Here is an 18,309-nt window from a genome sequence, read left to right as displayed (position 1 = left end):
GATTCCTTCTAATATTCTCTTAATGAAATTGTTATGCCGTAAAATGTGACCTATGAAGGTTATTCTTCTTTTCTGTATATTTCGCCAAAGAGATCTGTTTTCTTTCACTCTTCTGAGGACATCTTCGTTTGTAGCCTTGTCTCGCCAGCTGATTTTTTCCATTCTCCGGTAGCACCACATTTCGAATGCCTCTAATCTTCTCTTTTCTTCTTTTCCACAAGTCCAAGTTTCACATCCGTAAAGGGCTGTACTCCACACATAGGTTTTCATGACTCTCTTTCTTACGTCTAAACTAACATTTCTACTCGTCAGTAAGTTTCTTTTTCCATTGAATGCTATTTTGGCAAGTTGTATTCTGTTTTTAATGTCACTTTTGCTCCTTCCATCTGCTGTTATTTTGCTACCTAAGTAGTTAAATTCTGTAACCTGCCCTAGTTTCTCTCCCTTTATTGTTATTCGTATGGGTTCATTGTAGTTCAGGGCGCCACTCACCATCACTTTAGTCTTTTTCTTATTTATTTTCATTCCATACTGTTCTTTTCTATCTTCTCATAAATTTGTCTCTCTCTTTTCTTTCTTAATTTTTTTCTTTAAATAATAAAGAAATTTTTCACAACACCATCTTAACATATACATGCACTTGCCATTTTATATGAACATTTTCATTTTTTTTAAATCTCCAACTGTCATGTCAAGACACTGTAATGAAACTTTTCAAAATAATCAGCAATAAACATCACACCTGGGTATTAATAAACATTAAAAAACAAGTAGTGCAGGTACCTTGAATAAAAGCTTGTGAAAGAAGTACTCTGCCCTGACAGCGATAAACAACAATAAAGATTACAAAAGAAATGGGGTGAAAAGGAGCAGCACAAAATAAACCAATAATCAGACATTTGTATCACAAGACATGGCCTAAAAGATTTTGATAATAATAAGGAAAAATTCAGGTACAGGGTAATTACAAAGTCCATGAAACATTTAAAAAAATATTAAGAGTGAAATGGTACAAATCACAGCTTTTGTAAACCATAAGCCATGATAAAAAATTGTACTGTCTGCAGTTCTGCACTCATATGCGTAACCATCTTGAAAATGGAAACTTCGCAAGCATATTAACCTAGAGTGATGAAGCCACTTTTCATCTTTCAGGAAAGGTCAACCAACACAGCACACTTATATAGGGGATACAGAATCAACATACAACAGTCGAACACATCCAGGATTCCAAGAATGTTAACTGTCCTGTAAGATAGATGGTGGGCCATCCTGTTTCACTGGTATCACCTATCTCAACATGCTGCAGCTGAAGCTAATGTCACAACTGAAAACTGATAGCAGGGATTTTATCTTTCAACAAGATGGTGCCCCTTCATGTTTCCATAATTGTGTATGGTGTTACGTTACCTGAATGAGACAGACAGGTCATTGGATAGGTCGTGATGCAGTCATTGACCTGGTGTTGCTTAAGTGGCCACTACAGATGCTCTACTTGATGCCCCTCAAATTTTTTTCTTTTTTTTTGGGGTGGGGAGGGGGGTGGGGGTGGGAGGTGGGGGGTTGGTGAGGGGAGAGTATATCATTTATTTTCCACCTCTACCACAAAATTTTGAAGAGGAGCAGCTGTTCTCACCAACACTCCTGATATTCTGCATTGGGTTTGAGCAGAATCTACCCATTAGATGTGCAGTGTGTGATGAAAGGTGAGTGCACAGTTTTTTAACAACATTTATAAATGTTCTGAATGTTAGTCTTTCATGTACTGTTTCATGTGTTATGTTGTTCTTGGCCATTTACATGTATCAGTATTCTGAAATGTTTCATGGACTTCATAATTATCCAGTACACAATAAAACAAATCTCATTCTTCAGAAAGATAAATCAAATCTAAAACTTTCAATGAGAGGGAAGAAATGAGAAGACAGTTCTCAAGGAGAGAAACAAGTTGTAAAAGAAATGCTTCCAAACAGAGAGAAGAGCAATTTTTTAAAAATATTTGTAGCTTTACAAAAATGAGTCATGCTTTCAAGCAACAAACTGAAACAACAGTTGTTGACAGCGACAAATGTACTATCAAGTACTACAATACATATCTAAAATGTCTTTTGATTGTTATGCTAATAATTTAAATGATACAGTACATAACAGTTTTATAATTCTAAATGGTGAGAGATGGAAAAGAATTAGAAGACCCTCTCACTCATGACAATGAAAAGCAAGGGTAAGACACTTACACCTGTTAAGAAAGAACTATGAATGGTGTTGCATCTCACAAATTAAAACTGTGATGCAAAATAATACAAGGTCTGTCTAAAAAGTATCCAACCTTTGATTTTCCCACACAAAATAGAGATGATAGCGCGGCGCCACTGTACACAGTAAAGTAAGAGGCCTTTATGTGCATGTGTGAATTTTGTACCTGCCTTCCAGCATGTCAGTCACTGCCTGTCGGTCACTGAGTGAGGTGCTACACAACATGTTCATAGGATTACCGATTCTCTCAAGATGACTGAATGTGTTGAACAAAGATACAGCATCAAATTTTGTCATATGCTTGATGATTCTCTAAGTGAAACAATTCATAAGATTCAGCAGGTGTTTGGAGAAGATACAATGGGTGTAACACAAATTAAGGAGTGGTTCAACCAATTCAAAAATGGCCGCATATCAGCAGAGAGTGACTAGCGTTCTGGCAGGCCCCAAACTGCTTGGAGTGCAGCTGTTGTTGAGTTGTGTATCACGAATATGCACTGGAAGGACAAACAGTGGCAAAGGAGTACTATCAAGATGTTCTCCGGTGATTGTGATGCAGTTCGGGGCAAAATACCAGCCATGTAGACGGCAAAAAACTGACAATTGCATCACGACACTGCTCCCGCCCATTCATCCCACTTGATCCAAAATTTCTTGGCCAAACATGGAATTACAGCCATTCACCAACCTCCCTACTCTCCAGATGTGGCTCCTTGCAACGTCTGGTTGTTTCCAAAGTTGAAGATGTCACTGAAAGGATCCCGTTTTGAGAGTAGAGAAGAGATAATTCGGAACACGACGATGGTGCTGAACACCATTCCAAAAGAAGACTTCCAGAGGTGTTTCCAGCAGTGGAAGGATCGGTGGGCTAAGTGTGTGCAAGCACAAGGGGCCTATTTTGAAGTGGATTAGGGTCCCAACCCCGTCAGGTATTCGAAATATTTTTTCTGGCCAAATATCAGATACTTTTTAGACAGGCCTAATATATACGGCAGTAGGTAATAGATTTGAATTACTCAACATTCCACTACCAGATTGAACTTCCTTGACAAATAAAATTAAAGTAACAAAAAGAAAAATATGGTCGAGATAACAGTAGGGAGGATAAATTACTCAAAATACTGTGTCTTGACTCCTTTAACTGTTTTATGATGATGTCAGATTTACTTCGGATGCTTTCATAGCTGTTAACAGAACAATAATACAATACATATTCTTTAACTCTGACACAGAATTGAGGTTTTAATGAGATGTTTGTGGTAATTGAGGCTCTAAAAATGTATGATCATTATTGGTGTATAAAATGCATTTAGCAGTACAAAATAAGGAAGTACTAAAATATTATGTGACATACATAAGAACTACTTGCAAAACTATATTTAAAGCTGAGAGACTTGTTCTACATCAAGGAGGTTTGTGTGACAATTAACACCTCTCACTGAGTGAAACAAAAATATATTACCTCACTATCACCATTTCAGTTGTGGTCCAGAACTGGAATAAAACAGGAGGTAGAAAACTATTAATAGTGCCCACAGTACTGACAGATACAACACTATTCAGTAGTAACCACAACAAATTTCATAATTTATGGCCACGGTGACAGAGTAAGAGTTTTTTTATTGGTGTGTGCAGCATATAGGTGTTGGGAATGCCAGTGGAAATCTCAAAATCATGTATGCTTGTCTCATGTGGTTGAGGTTTTTGTCATTAATGTTTTAACAAAAACTGATACCTACAATATTTTCCACAAACTGTTCAACAACTAAACAGTAAATATCACAAGAAAGAAAACATAGTAAAGTCCAAATTGAATTTGTTAATTCCAAGTCAGTTTTGTTCCCCATAAGCATTTCTTCTTTTCTTTTTGATGACAGAATACAAACTTAAGTGAAAGAGGATTACTGACCAAGTGTGTTAATGGACAGAGAAAAGTAGTGGTTTGACATAGTTATTTCGTAAGTGAAAATTATTGGACAATTTAAGGATACAGACTTATCTCTTGAGAGGACAGCATCTTGCAAGGAGTTGCCTAGGAAATGGCAGGTCCTCTTCTTTTGTACAGGTCCCAGCAGATAAATCAGGTATAGAGTGTAACATAATACCCTGTTGCTCTCATGTCCAATTTTTCATCCCTTATATTACTAGCCAGTTTGAGATTGGCCAACATGGACTCCCTTATGATGAACAAATATAAATGGACTATATTCGAACTACTTTACACATATTAACTGTCTTTTGAGTATTACACACAGGTTACATTGCATTCTGGTGAAAGAATACAACATGATCAACTGATGTTGATTAACTTACTAAAGTGAACTTTTGCTAGCACACATTTAGCACCAAAATGGTTCTGTGGACGTCCAATTCTGAGAAAAGAGGCAGGAGGAGACAGTATGAAACTGTTGAGGGACTCAAGGTGTAACAATGCTTATCTGCCTTAAAAAAAAAAAAAAAGAAAAAAAGTAACACATGGCAAACTCTTCAAGGTTCGCTGGCTATTCTAGTATGCAAACAGTTATCGAGAGATACTAATGTTCTGAATAAGCTCTTGGAAAGTCATATTTTAGCTTTGGTGAAAGTAATTTGGGAATAATGGATTGAGGGTATTCAGACAGTGTTTGAAACTCTGGCTTATCTTATAAATAATGAATAAATTCACTTTCAGCATTCTCAAAATCAGGGCCATAAACCAAAGAATATCAAAGATTAAAAGGTAGGTGAAACATGAATTAAACAGAAAAAAGTTAGCTGTCTTGTTAGAACTAATAGTTACTACAGGCAGTTGCTGATAAGCTGGGAGGAGATGGAACAAGGGATAATTGCTTGGAGCTTGCAGATTAGTGCTCAGAGCATCCAAGGTGGGGGGGGGGGGGGGGGGGTAAAATATGGTACCTGCTTCTTTTGTCACATGAAAAAGGGCACACAAATTCAATGTCAGACAGTCTCAAAATGGGATGACTGCCTTTGTGAATACCAAAAGAACTACCTGTGAGGGAACTGGGAGATTATACTGACATAATGAGCATACTGGCCTGTGGTTTTACTCCCATGCACTGTTAGTCACATCAAGCAGAAGACGTGCTATGTTGTACTCCACCATTTTCATTGTTTCTAGTGGGACAAATTGACATAATGTTCATCTATCATGGTACAGAAGATGCCACTAAACCAACTAAATTGAAAATCTGTGTATTTATCTAGTTTACTTCCAGATCCAAGGTGACGTGCAGGGTTTCCTTTGTGTATGAGTGAGACAAGTGGCAGATAAATTCACTTCAAAATTCCAGATTATAACACTTTATGTACATGTCATTCCCCCATTATCTTTAATTGATTATATCAAAACTTGGGTAATATTCATTTTCAAATAGTAATGTTTACTACAAAAAATTTAATTTTTGCTATTTCATCAGTAGGAAACAACTTCTGTGTATTCTACCAATTTCAGCAGTAGCCTCATCATTCCCTCAAATTTCATTGTACATCAATCTTATGAAACGTATATTTTTCAGAATTTTGGGACATTTATAAGTGCTGTGCATAACATATTTCATAGTAAATCTATGGCTGTGGGCCACAATTCCACATTTTACAAGTTTTGGAAACAATATCTTACTGGGAAAATTATTTCTGTTAATTGCAGTGTAGATATTTAGACAATTGCACCAGGGGCCTGCAAAAGTGGCAGCTGAGGAGGATGCATCAGTTCTCCCACCTCTCATCTTCCCTTTGTTTTTAAGTGTCAATGAGAAGTCTTCAGCCAAGTCCAGCTTGGTCTGTGACTCTAAGCTCACACTGCTGCCACAGTGTCTTTACTATGACAAGTGTCATCCAAGTAGCTTCCAAAGAAGTAGCAGCTATCAAATGAACACCTGACATTAACCAGGGTGTATGTGGCAATACTGCTCTTCATTCATGCTGCTGCTGGCAAGACTTTGCAAATCTGTTACTGCTCATTATACAGCAATTGTGTGTGTCTGCATCACATGGAAGTGTATGTTTGCCAAGAGGCAGTGATTTTCATTGTGGAATGCTGCTACTTTGTTCATGACTTAAGATGACTGAGTTCCAAGCCAAACAAAGAGTGTACGTATTTCTTCGCAACCTTGACGACAGTGCCAGAAGAAACAAAGTCTTATTTGCACTGAAGATTGCAACAGCAAAGAAATGTGGTGTTTCACTACTGAGCATACAGACAATATTTAACAAAGCACCAGCAATGGGAACCTGTGGTCAAGATACAATGTTTCAGAGAAAAGAAATTGGTGGAAGAAGAACTGTCACTGAATTGGACTATTTCTAGAAATATGTTCATCACATTGTATTGGAATTTTCTGAGCATGGCTTATATCATATGAGGTAAAAAGAGAGGCAGATGTTTTAAATGACAAATTGCTTTTACAGGGGGCCACCATTCAAGTAGAAAAATTCTGAAATCTTTGGGATTTAGGTATTGAAAATGCATCGATGGAAGACGCATTCTGATGCACAGATCTGATATTGCAGCAGCCAGGGCTAGTTTTCTGTGAAAAATGCACACTACTAAGAAAGAAACCATTGCTGTCCTATTACATATCTCGATGAGACATGGTTAAATCAAAGTCATGCCACAAACCACATCTGTCTGGATCTGAAAGGCAATGATGGGTTGTGAAAGTACCAACAGGTAAAGAACCAGATTTTTTTTTCTGCTACGCAGGATCACATGAATATGGCTGCATAAAAAGCACAAAATTAATATTTAAATCCTGCAAATCCAGTGATTACCACTAAGAAATGAATAGTGATGTACTCAAACACTAACTTTTAGACTTATTACATGGATTAGAAGAGGGTTGTGTGATCATCATGGATAAAGGCAGTTATCATTCAAGAAACAAGGATCAAATTCTTACTTCAGTTACAAATAAAGTGGATAGAAGAGAAAAGTATTTTGATTACTGGCCGCTATATAAAATAGCCATACCGTAGGTGCAATCACAACAGAGGGGTATCTGTTGAGAGGCCAGACAAACGTGGTTCCTGAAGAGGGGCAGCAGCATTTACAGTAGTGGCAGGGGCAACAGTCTGGATGATTGACTGATCTGGCCTTGTAACACTCACGAAAACGGCCTTGCTGTGCTGGTACTGTGAACGGCTGAAAGCAAGGGGAAAATACATCCGTAATTTTTCCTGAGGGCATGCAGCTTTACCGTATGGTTACATGATGATGGCATCCTCTTGGGTAAAATATTTCAGAGGTAAAATAGTCCCCCATTCGAATCTCCGGATGGGGACTACTAAGGAGGACTTCGTTATCAGAAGAAAGAAAACTGGCGTTCTACGGATTGGAGCATGGAATGTCAGATCCCTCAATCGGGCAGGTAGGTTAGAAAATTTAAAAAGGGAAATGGATAGGTTAAAGTTAGATATAGTGGGAATTAGTGAAGTATGGTGGCAGGAGGAACAAGACTTCTGGTCAGGTGACTACAGGGTTATAAATACAAAATCAAATAGGGGTAATGCAGGAGTAGGTTTAATAATGAATTAAAAAAATAGGAGTGTGGGTAAGTTATTACAAACAGCATAGTGAACACATTATTGTGGCCAAGATACGCACAAAACCCACGCCTATCACAGTAGTAGAAGTTTTTCGTGCCAACTAGCTCTGCAGATGACGAGGAGATTGATGAAACGTATGATGAGATAAAAGAAATTATTCAGATAGTGAAGGGAGATGAACATTTAATAGTCATGGGTGACTGGAATTCGACAGTAGGAAAAGGAAGAGAAGGAACATAGTAGCTGAATATGGAATGGGGATAAGAAATGAGAGGAAGCCGCCTGGTAGAATTTTGCGCAGAGCATAACTTAATCATAGCTAACACTTAGTTCAAGAATCATGAAAGAAGGTTGTATACATGAAAGAAGCCTGGAGATACTGGAAGGTTTCAGATAGATTATATAAAGGTAAGACAGAGATTTAGGAACCAGGTTTTAAATTGTAAGACATTTCCAGGGGCAGATGTGGACTCTGAACACAATCTATTGGTTATGAACTGTAGATTAAAACTGAAGAAACTGCAAAAAGGTGGGAATTTAAGGAGATGGAACCTAAATAAACCAAAAGAACTAGAGGTTGTGGAGATTTTCAGGGAGAGCATTAGGGAACGATTGACATGAATGGGGGAAAGAAATACAGTAGAAGAAGAATGGGTGGCTTTGAGTGATGGACTAGTGAAGGCAGCAGAGGATCAAGTAGGTAAAAAGACGAGGGCCAGTAGAAATCCTTGAAACTGAAGAAATATTGAATTTAATTGATGAAAGGAGAAAATATAAAAAATGCAGTAAATGAAGCAGGCAAAAAGGAATACAAACATCTCAAAAATAAGATCAACAGGAAGTGCAAAATGGCTAAGCAGGGATGGCTGGAGGACAAATGTAAGGATGTAGAGGCTTATCTCACTAGGGGTAAGATAGATACTGCTGACAGAAAAATTAAAGAGACCTTTGGAGAAAAGAGAACCACTTGTATGAATATCAAGAGCTCAGGTGGAAACCCAGTTCTAAGCAAAGAAGGGAAAACAGAAAAGTGGAAGGAGTATAAAGAGTGTCTATACAAGGGACAATATTATGGAAATGGAAGAGCATATAGATGAGGATGAAATGGGAGATATGATACTGCGTGAAGAGTTTGACAGAGCACTGAAAGAGCCCCCGGGAGGAGACAACATTCCATTAGAACTACTGATAGCCTTGGGAGAGCCAACCCTGACAAAACTCAACCATCTGGTGAGCAAGATGCATGAGACAGGCGAAATGCCCTCACACTTCAAGAAGAATATAATAATTCCAATTCCAAAGAGAGCAGATGTTGACAGATGTGAAAATTATCGAACTATCAGTTTAATAAGTCATGGCTGCAAAATACTAACACAAATTCTTTATAGACGAATGGAAAAACTGATAGAAGCTGACCTCGGGGAAGATCAGTTTGGATTCCGTAGAAATATTGGAACACGTGGGGCAATAATGACACTATGACTTATCTTAGAAGATAGATTAAGGAAAGGCAAACCTATGTTTCTAGCATTTGTAGACTTAGAGAAAGCTTTTGACAATGTTGGCTGGAATACTCTCTTTCACATTCTGAAGGTGGCAGGGGTAAAATAAAGGGAGCGAAAGGCTGTTTACAATTTGTACAGAAACCAGATGGCAGTTACAACATTCGAGGGGCATGAAAGGGAAGCAGTGGTTGGGAAGTGAGTGAGACAGGGTTGTAGCCTATCCCCAATGTTATTCAATCTGTATATTGAGCAAGCAGTAAAGGAAACAAAAGAAAAATTGGGAGTAGGAATTAAAATCCATGGAGAAGAAATAAAAACTTTGAGGTTCACTAATGACATTGTAATTCTGTCAAAGACAGCAAAGGACACGGAAGAGCAATTGAACGGAATGGACAGTGTCTTGAAAGGAGGATATAATATGAACATCAACAAAAGCAAAATGAGGATAATGGAATGTAGTCAAATTAAATCAAGTGATGTTGAGGGAATTAGATTAGGAAATGAGACACTTAAAGTAGCAAATGAATTTTGCTATTTGGGGAGCAAAATGACTGATGATGGTTGACGTAGAGAGGATATAAAATGTAGACTGGCAATGGCAAGGAAAGCATTTCTGAAGAAGAGAAATTTTTTAACATCAAGTACAGATTTAAATGTCAGGAAGTCATTTCTGAAAGTATTTGTGCGCAGTGTAGCCATGTATGGAAGTGAAACATGAACGATAAATAGTTTAGATGAGAAGAGAATAGAAGCTTTCGAAATGTGGTGCTACATAAGAATGCTGAAGATTAGATGGGTAGACCATATAACTAACGAGGAGGTATTGAATAGAATTGGGCAGAAGAGAAATTTGTGGCAAAACTTGCATAGAAGAAGGGATCGGTTGGTAGTACATCTTGTGAGGCATGAAGGGATCACCAATTTAGTATCGGAGGGCAGTGTGGAGGGTAAAAATCGTAGAGGGAGACCAAGAGATGAATTCACTAAGCAGATTCAGAAGGATGTAGGTTGTAGTAGGTACTAGGAAATGAAGAAGCTTGCAGAGGATAGAGTAGCATGGAGAGCTGCATCAAACCGGTCTCTGGACTGAGGACAACAACAACAACAATACAAAAGTGGAGATGTTGGTGAAATTCTGGTGCCACAAGCACCTTTATATTCAATATGAACTGACAGCTCCATTGTCAATACAACACCATATAAAATGTGTGGGCCCTAGTGGAAGGAAAAGTCACATCCAGAAACCATACATTCAGATTAATGATGTGAAGAATTTATTTAGGAAGCAACTTTCGATGTCACAGTGGAAGACTGTATCAAGTGCATATGCCACACTGAAAACCAACAAGAAAATTACTTTCTGAAGGAAGGCATCTGAGTAAAGTTCATTGAAAGCATTGTCTTTGCTTCAAATGACTTCTTGGATAGTGAGTCTTCAGAATAGTATAACTAAAGAGCAATAAACTACATTAAACATTGCATCTGTTGTTCCTTTCAATCCCAGAATCTGTGAACAATGTTTCCTCTAACCACTCCCTGTCTCTCATCTTCCCTTTCCTTTCTCCTCCCCAAACAATTATCAATATGAAACAGAACAGCTGCCAGATGTATGATGCCTCTGCTGCTATATTTGTCAAGAGTTACTTATGGGGAGCAGAGACCTGCGTTTTTTGCTTTGTAATGGGGCTAAAACAAACATGCAAAGTTAAGGAATGCTTAAATGTTTATATAATCTGAACCATAATAGCTTTATAATTTTACAGATGACTACTAATAATGTATTTGGTTGTAGTATACAGTGTGTTCATAATTAACATTCCACTTCCAAAATACCACAGAAAGGGAACCATTGCTAAGGATGATGTCAAATTTGAACAGCATATTTTTGATGCAGGGAGAAAGATCACAGAAAAAAAAAATCAACAAAAATTTGTCCAATAGACCGTCTTGCAAGCATCAAAATATGCATACTAACAGATGCACAGCACAAGGGTATTCCTCAGTTTGCATCCAAGATGGCCAATGTGACTGTTTTCATGTAGGATTGTGCGCTGCTGGTAAACGTCTTTTACAAGAATGGCGACTGTGTGCAGTAGCCCTACAGATGTTCCAGACACTCAAGAGTGTGAAAAAAGCCATTGGTTTGATGTCTGTCTAGAGAAAAGATTATAAAATTCAGAAAGGTAGGTTCATAACAAGTGCAATGTAGCAGAGGAAGGAAAGTGGTTGAGCCAACATCTGTTGAAGACGTGGCCATAGCATTGCAGGAGGGGTCGAGCAGTGGTGTGCAAACATAAAATGCCCAGGGAATTGCTTGAATGTTAGATGTGCCTGTGAGCACAGTGCATAAAGTCCTATGAAACATCCTGCATGGTTATCCATACAGAATCAACCATATTCAGAATGTGCTTCCTAATGACCTGCTTGCAAGACAGATATTTGTTCTGGCATTCCTTGTTCACATGGAAGTGGACAATGAATGCCATGGAATATTCTGTTGACAGACAAAGCCCATTTCCAACTCCAAGTACATGTCAAGACTCTGAACAGCAGAATGTGGGCAACAGAAAATCCACATGCACATCAGCCAGGTACCATTTCATTCTACGAAGGTGACTGGGTGGTGCAGGTTGACAGTGTGGTTTATCATACGGCCATATTTTTTTGAGTAAATGAGTTTTGCAGATCCATTATCTGTACTGTCACTGGTAGATACCATTCCATCTCTTCAACAACATGGATGTGTGGGTAGGATCATTTTTAAAAAAGATGGTACTCCACACATGACACAGCAACTGCTGCAGAGGCACTTCAGAAATGCTACAATTATCAGCCGTCATTTCCCTACAGCCTGGCAGTCCAAGATTACCTTATCTTAATCTGTGTGACTTCTTGCTGTAGGGTATATGAAAGATGATGTGTTCAGTGCTCCAACTACAAACACAGCTGAACTGAAGGCACACATTGTGCAATGCATTCTGAACATGACCCCCAAGACACTCTGAGTTATTGTGGAATATGCTGTTTCTCAATTTCAACTTGTGGCAAAAAATGTTGGACAGCATGTTGGACATATCTTGCGCCAGTCTCATGAAAATTATGAACTGATCTCATTTTGCTTTTTATGGCATTTTTGGCCTAAGGATTTTGCTTTTTATGAGGTTTTTGGCCTGAGGACAATTAAAATCAATTTTTCCCATCCAATGTAATATGACCTTGCCACACCTGTTGACTGCTGAACTTTTGAGTCATGAAACTGAATAATGTGGATGGTGTCACATGCAGCTTGAACCACAGCTGTCACATAGTGATTCATCTGTCATTTGTAGCCAACCCCCATTTACATCTACATCTACATCTACATGATTACTCTGCAATTCACATTTAAGTGCTTGGCAGAGGGTTCATCGAACCACAATCATACAATCTCTCTACCATTCCACTCCCGAACAGCGCGCGGGAAAAACAAACACCTAAACCTTTAATGTGGATCACCTCACACTTTCCATTATTTAGTGTCAACTGCCACCTGCCACACCATACAGCAATCTTTTCTAAATCGGTTTGCAACTGATACTGGTCTTCGGATGACCTTACTAGACGGTAAATTACAGCATCATCTGCGAACAACATTATGATATTTACAGTGCCATCTATTGGAAGCATTTTTGTTGAATTTTTTTGTTCCATGATGTTCCCCATAGGAGGAAAATGTTAATCAGCAAATCCTGCCTCTACCAACTACTGTTTCCTTTATTGCCATGATTGTTAACTGGAACAACATTGCTTTCAACACTGTTGTTTATCTACACATTTTCATTAGGAACAAAATTACAATCATCAGGTCGCCATTGATGGTTATGGTTATTATTTCTCCATTTCCTACCTTTCTTAGGATGGTGAACACCTACTGTTCGGATGTTTACATTGCCATTCTGATCATTCTTAAAATTACTATTAGTGGTATTACTATTTGTATTATTACGTGCCTGCTCCTCATCGGCAGCAACATGCTCTCACATTCCAAATATTCAATGAAACAATCAAGATTGTCTCTAGTTTGCCAATACCATGGCAATTTAGCTTCAAGACCTAGTATTATGATTTCAGGTTTCAACTTTTCTGTCAAACGTGACAGACATGAAATCCAAGATCTGGCAAACTCTTTGATAAATTCCTTGCCTGCATTGAAGTGTTTCTCACTCCAAAATTCTCTCAACACCTCATTCTGCTTATGACTAGGCCAGTATTCATTAATGATAGCTGTCTTAAATTCCGCTAATGTGCTACACTTCAACATGACATCAACTGACCAATGCATGGCATCACCTGCCAAATGACTTCTAATAAATGAAATTTTCTCGCGTTCAGACCAAACTGATGGAAACACATCTTCAAAATCGTTCCAGAAATCTAGTGGATGGATATTTTTGTCTAGATCGAACTGTAAGAACTGCCAACACCTGATAAAAGCGGCGTTTGCATTAGATATAAAATGAGAGTAAAGTAGCTTCAGTAGCTTCTGGTAATGGTAGTGTACAACAAGTTGTAGCTGCAAAATGAGTTAATTATGCTCATAACCAGCATAAAATTGGCAATTGTACCTGAAATACTACTCTTTCCCATAGACACTGTCTCCTCTCCAGGAAATACAGGACCTATCACAATTCTTCAACTTGACTGTGAGTGTCATGTTAGTGGTGGGTTTTGTTTTTCTGGACAGCAAACAAATTAATTTTAACTAAACTTACTGAGGGAGTTCTCATCACAGCAGATTCATCTGCCGTGGGTGGCCAGACTGTATCAGAAAGAGTTTTTGGTGTGCAAGGGATGGCAGCTGTCAAAGTGGAGGTACTATTAGTGATAGGTGGGTTTGATGTTGACCAAGGTGTGGATGGAGCCATCCGGGAGGAGGGGTTCAACATATAGTTATGTGGTACGAAAGGTGGGGGAGGACCAGGTGAATTGAATGGGATAGAAGGTGTCGATGTTGTGGAGGAATGAGGATACAGTGTCCTGGCCTTGGGTTCAGGTTATAAAGACGTCATCAATAAACCTGAATTGGACCAGGGGTTTGGGGATTTTGGAAGCTAGGAATGTTTCCTCCAGGTAGCCCATAAAGAGATTGGCATAGGAGGGTGCCATGTGGGTTCCCATGGCTATGCTATGAATTTGTTTGTATACCTCCCCTTCAGAGGTGAAGTAGTTATGGGTTAGGATGTAGTTGGTTAGGTGTACGGGGAATGAAATGGTGGACTTGGAATCTGCAGGGCAATGGGAGAGGCAGCATTCAATTTCTGTAAGGCCTTGGGCATGAGGGATGTTGGCGTATGGGGAGGCTGCATCAATAGTGATGATTAGGGATTCAGGAGGTAAGGGTGTGGGAATGGTGGATAGCTAGTGCAGGAAATGGTTGATATCTTTAAGGTGGGAGGCTAGGTTTTTGACAATTGGTTGGAGACATTGATGAACAAGGGCTGAGATTCTTTCAGCGGGGGTACTGTAACCAACCACAATGGGGCACCCAGGATTGTCAGGTTTGTGGATTTTGGGGAGCACATAGAAAGTGAGTGTGTGAGCTGCTGTTGGGGTGAGTCGGAAGGTAGATTCAGGGGAGAGGTTTTTGGGAAGGATCTAAGGATTCCAGCTGGGACTGAAGGTTACATTGGACTTCTGGGATGAGGTCACTTTGGTAGAGCTTGTAGGTGGAGGTGTTGGACAAGTGGTGGAGGCCCTCTGACAGATGGTCACTCCACTTCATCACAACAGTGGTGGAACCTTCATCTGCGAGGAGGATGAACCTCCACAACATCCTAGTCCATCCCTATGCCACTCCCACCCCCAATTCCTGCCACAGGGCTCATACCACTGTGGAAGGCCCAGATGTAAGGCCTGCCCAACCCATCCATCCAGCACTGCCTACTCCAATCCCATCACAGGCTTATCCTACCCCATAAGAGGCCGGGGCACCTGAGAAATCAGCCATATTATATGCCAGCTCTGCTGCAACCATTGCACAGTGTTTTACATTGGTATGTCAACCATGCTTCACAACCTGTGCCATCTAGATCCTCCGCACCACCACCAGCTTTTTAGAGCTGCACAGATGATAGCTATCCTTGCAGCACATCTTTTGCTCCTGTAACCTTCCTGGCCTAAACATAAGGTATGCTGCCCCCCACCTCACACACACCCAATAGCCCAATTTGCGTCTCATGTCCTAGCCTACGAAATGCAGTGCCCAGCGGTCTACCACCTGCCCCATCTACCTGCACCCCTAGCTAGCACACAGACAGCTCTAGATGCTTCACCCCACCCCCTCCGTGCCTCCCACCTCTCTGCATCTCTTACCCCACTCCACCCCATATCATACTACTGTAGAAATAATACAAAGAAAGAGGCAGTAGCTTTATATGTAAAGAAAACTGAGTTAATTTGCAGGCCCTCCTGATTAACAAATGTCCTCTTGAATAGCTTTTTTGAATGCTGTGCCTCTATAATGGATACCGGAACACACAAGTTTTTAGTACTGACAGTTTACAGACCACCTGCAGAAAGTGTAGTAAGCTTCATAAAGCAGCTAGAAATAGTTTTAATATTGTTATGCAAACTTAACTTGAGAATTAATTTTTGTGGAGACATGAATGTTGATTTTCTGTCAAGCAAATCTGAGAGAGGTCATCTAGAGTTGTCTATGTCCAACTTTGGATTATTTTGCACAGTAATATTCTCTATGAGAACCGAAGCACATAGTGCAGTAGCTACTGAAAATGGTTTATCTGATCATGATGATCAAGTGTCCACAACTAAACATACTGATCAGGTTATAGAAGAGAAGTGTTGTACCATAGAATAATGAACAATAACTCAATAACAGTGTTTAGAGGGAAAATACATGAAGAATGCTGCAGGAAAATTATTAAAGCAGACAAAGTTGATGGAAAACTCAATTCTTTCTTAAACATATTCCTGCAGCACTTTAAGTCTTGTTTTCCCCTACAGCAAACAATGCCAAATTGAACAGAGCCAAGGAAAAGGGGCGAACAGCTCCAGGGATTAAGGAATCTTGTGCTAGGAAGTGAGAACTCTACTTAATCCAAAGAACAAGCAATAATCGAGTTTTGAAACTCTGTTACCACCAGTACTGTTGAATGCTATACCACTTCATTCAGAAAGTGGAACTCTTGTACTGTGCTCAAAAAATAAACACTCTAAGATTAAGGGTAGAGTAGTGTGGAACATTATTTAACAAGACAGCCCTCATAATATAACTCAGGCAAAAATGATGATACTTTCAAAGCACTGTCCACCAAATTCAGTCATTACTTCCTCACAGTAGCAGCAAACATTCCACCCAGAAATAAACAACCAAATACAGATGCATTACATATAGGTGTGCAGAATTTAAGGATGAAAGTAACTTTCGCATGATGTGTCATTGCCGAGTAACATAGCTCAATGAAACTTGGACTGTGCATAGGAAAGGAAGGAAAATTGGAGTTTAACGTCCTATTGACAGTGTGGTAATTGAAAATGGACCATATGCTCATATTACAAAAGAATCATAAAGGGAGTGACCAAGAGTGAGCCTGAAGCAATTAGGGAACTCAAGGAAAATCTAAATCTGGATGGTCGAATGGAGATTTGAACCATCATCCTCCTAAATGTGACTCCAGTGTGCTAACCACTGTGCCACTTTGCTCAGTCATACATAGAAAGCACTACTATAGTACAGTACGGTATAGAAGATAACAGAGAGAATTTCCCAATGAGATTAACAGAACTGACACTTTGAATCAAAGACGAAAACTACACTGAAGTCACCACAATTTATAATAGTCCCCTGGACACTGCAAAAGATGGCACCTGACTCTTAATAGGATTTGTGATCACAACAGACAGCAGTGCATGCTCTGCAATGTTCTCCCACGCTAGTCACACAGTTTGTAAGGAGTTACTGTGGTAGGGCTTTCCATCCTGCTATCACTGTTGATAAATGCTGGATGCTTGTTGGTGCAAGTGGACATGACACAGTACGTATCCCCAATGCATCCCCCAAATGCTCAATGGGATCTAAGTTGGGGGAATGAGCAGGCCAGTGCAGAATACCCTCTCATTCCAAGAACTCCTCCCTCTACACTGTTTGATGCTGTTGCGCTTTGTCATCCACAAAAATGAAGTCAGTGTCAAAAGTGCAACCAAAAAGAAGCACATGGAAGAGAAGTAGAATGCAATAGTAATGTCGACTGATGAATGTACCTTGTTCAAAGATATGGGGCTCAATGTGCCCATGCAATATTATGTCTCCGCACAAATAAACACTTGGACCCCCAAAACAACCTTGTTTTACAATATTCTTGAGTGCATTATTTATCCTCACATGGTGAGATGTGAGAACACACAATGCATCTTCGAACATTGTCAGGCATGACTGTTTTGGTGGTCCTGGCGTTATGGTATGGGGAGGCATAGGGATGTACGGGCATACTGAACTCCAAAATTATGAACCCAGTACACTCACCAGTCACCATTATGGTGGCACTGTACTCCTCCTCCATGTGTATCTTTTCAAGGGTGTGCATTTATCCCTGACTTCATTTTTATGGATGACTGCATCAAACAGTGTAGGTGAGGAGTTCTTCGAAAGAGAGGGCATTCAGAGAATGGAATAGCCTGGCCGTTCACCTGACTGATATCGAGCATATGTGGGATACATGGAAGAAATATAGCAGCACATCCACATGCATGAATGACCATCCAACAGTTGTCACCGATGCTAGTGGAGGAATGAAACGTCCTATCGCAAGAACTCTTTACCAACCATGTAGCCAGCATGGGAGCAAGTTGCAGAGCATGCATTGCTGTCTGTGATCATCAGACACCCATTAAGAACCATGTCCCACATTTTGTAATGTCCAGGGGACCACCACAAATCACAGTGATATCAGTCTGCTGTCTTCGAATAGAAGTGTGATTTCTGTTCATCTTACTGCCAGGTACC

At 39.6% G+C, this 18,309-nt stretch overlaps 1 protein-coding gene across 1 annotated transcript in view; it reads right to left on the bottom strand.

Moving 5' to 3' along the window:
• The window catches only part of LOC126188571 (uncharacterized), a 113,304-nt gene that overhangs the window by 1,024 nt on the left and 93,971 nt on the right, over positions 1-18,309 (bottom strand). The gene's annotated exons all lie outside the window — the stretch shown is intronic.

Source organism: Schistocerca cancellata, chromosome 5 (genome assembly GCF_023864275.1).
Source record: "Schistocerca cancellata isolate TAMUIC-IGC-003103 chromosome 5, iqSchCanc2.1, whole genome shotgun sequence".
Classification (NCBI taxonomy): Eukaryota; Metazoa; Arthropoda; class Insecta; order Orthoptera; family Acrididae; genus Schistocerca; species Schistocerca cancellata.
Note: the sequence above shows the minus strand (reverse complement) of the source record. Positions and strands in the feature narration are given on the sequence as shown.